This window comes from Agrilus planipennis, unplaced genomic scaffold (genome assembly GCF_000699045.2).
Source record: "Agrilus planipennis isolate EAB-ADULT unplaced genomic scaffold, Apla_2.0 scaffold36, whole genome shotgun sequence".
Taxonomy (NCBI): domain Eukaryota; kingdom Metazoa; phylum Arthropoda; class Insecta; order Coleoptera; family Buprestidae; genus Agrilus; species Agrilus planipennis.
The window spans coordinates 1,419,627-1,423,330 of record NW_020438956.1 but is presented as its reverse complement, the minus strand read 5'-3'; the positions used below and the strand labels follow the sequence as shown (position 1 = coordinate 1,423,330).

Here is a 3,704-nt window from a genome sequence, read left to right as displayed (position 1 = left end):
ATGCTCAAACTTTTTTCTTTTACGTAATTTTGTCTTCATATGTAGCAACTGACTATACGAAAAATAATTGACAAACCATTATATTTTATGGAACAATCTTTGATTTTTCTAAGTTTTACTATAAAAATAATAAAATAACATACTTTGTTTTGTGTAAATATTTAAATACAAATAGAAGTATTCATAGTGTACTTGAAGTACGAATACCTTTGAATTACATTTTTAAAAATGATTTTAAGCAAGTATTATGTAATGTAATAAGGAAACACGTAATTTTCAAAAATACTCTAAAGCGTAACTTGTGATTTTTATAATTATCATAACAACTTTCTGAACAATTTATACACAACTATATATTCTGTTCAGTTCTGTTGTTTATAAATCATTTATAGATAAATAAATATCACAAGCATTTGAAAAAGTATTTGCATAATCAAATACTTCATTGAAAAGTAATTCAGATTCAATAACAAATACCCTAAGAATATTTGAGTGGAGTATTTTAAATACTTTACAATTACGACAAAACCGAACTTGATTTGGTTTGCTCCTCGGAAAATGCTACCTTGGTTGGCGAAATGTCTATATCAAGCACTTTTTCAAAAATTTTTAACGTAATAAGATTTATAATTTAGATCATCATTTTGATTATATTAAGTCAAGCATCTCTGCTTCCTAGAAGAGTTATTCGATATAACAGTGATCAATTTTTTGTGAATCTTCTGTAACCAGCATTAAAAAGCTTCTGTATTTGCGGTTATAGATGTGAAAGTCGGTTATTAGATTTGATATGAGGTGAATTAAAAAATGAAATTGTGCCCAGGTATGTCAATCACAAATGTAAATTCTTTATAAAAGTCGTGCAGGGTAACTCAATTTACTTAAGTACCTGTTTAAATATTTGAATCAAATTTTAGTATTAGGTACCTATTCAATAAATCTGATAAGCATATACACAATGTGAGAAATTCCTTAGTACGCTAGCGTTCTACCGATCATAAGTCATCTACCAGAAACGTTCAAACGTGGTTCACAGAAACAATATATTGTTTTAAATTACATACGTACCCTGAAGATAAAAAGTTTTTGTTATCAACAACACTTATCGTTGGATATGGGTTTTCATGAGAAATCCATTTTCACACACTGAACGCAAAATTTCACTGAATCTTTAAGTAAATTTTCTATTATTGCACAGTTTATTTATAACACTTTTTGCATGCTATGTAGCCAACATCCTCAAAGATCACGTAGCCGAGGAATATTCTGCATAGTTAACAGTTTATTTCGTTTGTCTGCGAGGGAACTGTACGCGACTGGGTCGGTTAAAATATCACAATTACACTCTCGGCGGATTCTGGTTTTTACTACACGAATGATCTCTTAGAGCCATGAGAACCATGAGAGTCTTCGACCGAACTCCAGGCGCTCTCAGGTCTGCTGTTCAACCGTTTCTTTCTCCTTTCGACGAAGAAACCGACAACAAAGAGCAAGACGGAAAGAATGAGAAATGCGGTCTGAGGCAAAATGCACCGCTAAAAATTCTTTTACTACTTGTCTAAATACCGATTCGACTGTAAACGCTCAAAATTAAACGGTAAAGGTGTGAATTGATGACAATATATTAGAACAGTGATGTAGATATTAACATTGTCATTATAAATTTAGAAAACGGGCTGTTAAGACAGCAGGTAAAAAAATTGTCGAAACTGTCTGCGACGCGCTGATGAGATCCAAAAAGATCGAAATCGCTATCTGCGTCTGACCACTTCGAATTTGTTTGTTCGATTTTGGTAACGTGCCTATCACGCAGTGGTGAGCTACGCTTTGGATTCAGTTCAGCAAGTGGATATCCGTCTATTTAAATGGACCTTGTTGAGCATAATAAATTCCACTAAATGTAGCATTGTACTTTAGATAGCGTTTACCGCGCCATTTGTGGTATTTTATAATATTGTCATTGTTAGAAAACTCATGGAATCTTTGGCTAAGGAAATGGAATTTAAAAACTACAACAATGTGGCCCACCTTCGGTCAATAAGAAGAAAACACTGGGTACGTCCCTGTATTAGAATAGCAGACTTAAGAACTAAGCATGCGTGTATTATTATATAATAATTATAAATAAACAAGGTATTTGGTACTGTAAAACTTGAAACCCATTGAGCATATTTTGATGTACCTTTTGCTTTTATTAATCGGTAGTAGAAGAGGGATTTTCTGTGTTGCTGCATGCAAAATTTTTGCAAGGATTGGAAGACTAGAGTAAGGAATTAGCCAGACATGAATAAAATTTTAATTTCTTTCCTTTGTTCTATAATTATTTTTGTGTACAATTAAAAACAAAAAAAAAAGCTAAAAAGTTTGTTATTATTTGGAAAATCATAACTGACGTTTCGCATTTGGATGCAGATCTTTCTCATTTTAAACTTTGTATCTAAAGGCGAAACGTCGGTGTTCATTTTCCAAATAATAAAACATGTTTTATCTAATAGTCAATACGATTACGGTAGAACAGAAATCATTCGCACAGAGCTGGCTTTTTAAACCTATTGATATATTTACACTAAATACCAACAAAAATCGATAGACACTCACATAATTTGAATCTATGAGAGAAGGTACTCAGAATATGAAGTATCTATCTCTCAACAAAATTGTGTAGCTTATCTCTTTGTAAAATGATTTTATGACTTCTTTTTGAAGGTGACGTAATGATATATTTCTATTTAATAGAAATAAGTACGAATAAGTGCATTTGGTCTATTCCGCGCGATGCAACAACGAAAGGAATGAAGAACCTTGACGCCGGCAAGAATGTTAAAATCCCCACCTTCCAACTCTACAATTTCGCTTGAGTTGGTTGCCATTCATGCAACGTCCTTTGTTATGGAAAAGGAAGATATAAAATGGTCCAGGCAAATCTACTAGAACGGTCACACTTTCCCAAGAAAACGACCTTCCGTCCACCGTTATTGCTTCATAATAACACCATCTTTTTGCTTGACTTTTCGTACAGTGATAAAAAAAATAATAAATACGGAAAGATACCTTTGTCCTTCGAAATGTATAATCATGCGCTTAATAATTGAAGATAATCAGAAGCAAGTTCAAACTTGACACATACCTGGTAATATCGCATTTTCATTCGCCACCTTTGCCTCCATATGGAAAAAGCTGTACATCCAGACATCCATGGCGGCATTTATTTATTGATGCATATTTAGTTACTTTGCATCTCATCGTCCATTTGATTAAAACAAATTAATAGATTTTCTTTCACTCATAAATACTTATTTCATTCGGTCTGACTAACTACTACCATCTATAATTTCTATTTGAAAATAGCCCGAAAAGAACCAAAATGGGTCCACCCTTATCAAAATCCAGGCATGATTTCAAGAATTTCTTAATTTCTGAATATTTCTAATAGATAACTCGCTTAACAGGCGAGCCCGGGTTCGATTCCCGGCGGGGGTGTGAGAACAGCAACAAATTTTTACGGCTAAAGAGGACCTTAATTGGTCCTAAAACGGCCTGAGGTAGAGGGGTTTTAGTCGGTAGGTCCGAGGACTCCTTCCTCGGGAATCCGACACTACCCAGTCGTACGGACGGCTGGGTGTCTTTTGAAGATTTCCCCTCTTCCACGAAAACATAAAAAAAAAAACATAATCCAACAACTTAACATAATACACTTTATATAA

General features: G+C 33.5%; 1 protein-coding gene across 2 annotated transcripts in view; it reads right to left on the bottom strand.

The window, feature by feature from the left end:
* Positions 1–1,448, bottom strand: part of LOC108738699 (homeobox protein 2) — a 25,604-nt gene extending 24,156 nt beyond the window's left edge. For both annotated transcript variants that reach the window (XM_018472230.1, XM_018472231.2), the window contains exon 1: positions 1,069–1,448. The gene's annotated coding sequence lies outside the window, so the exon portion shown is untranslated. The remainder of the gene's footprint in view (positions 1–1,068) is intronic.
* Between the last annotated feature and the right edge of the window lie 2,256 nt (positions 1,449–3,704).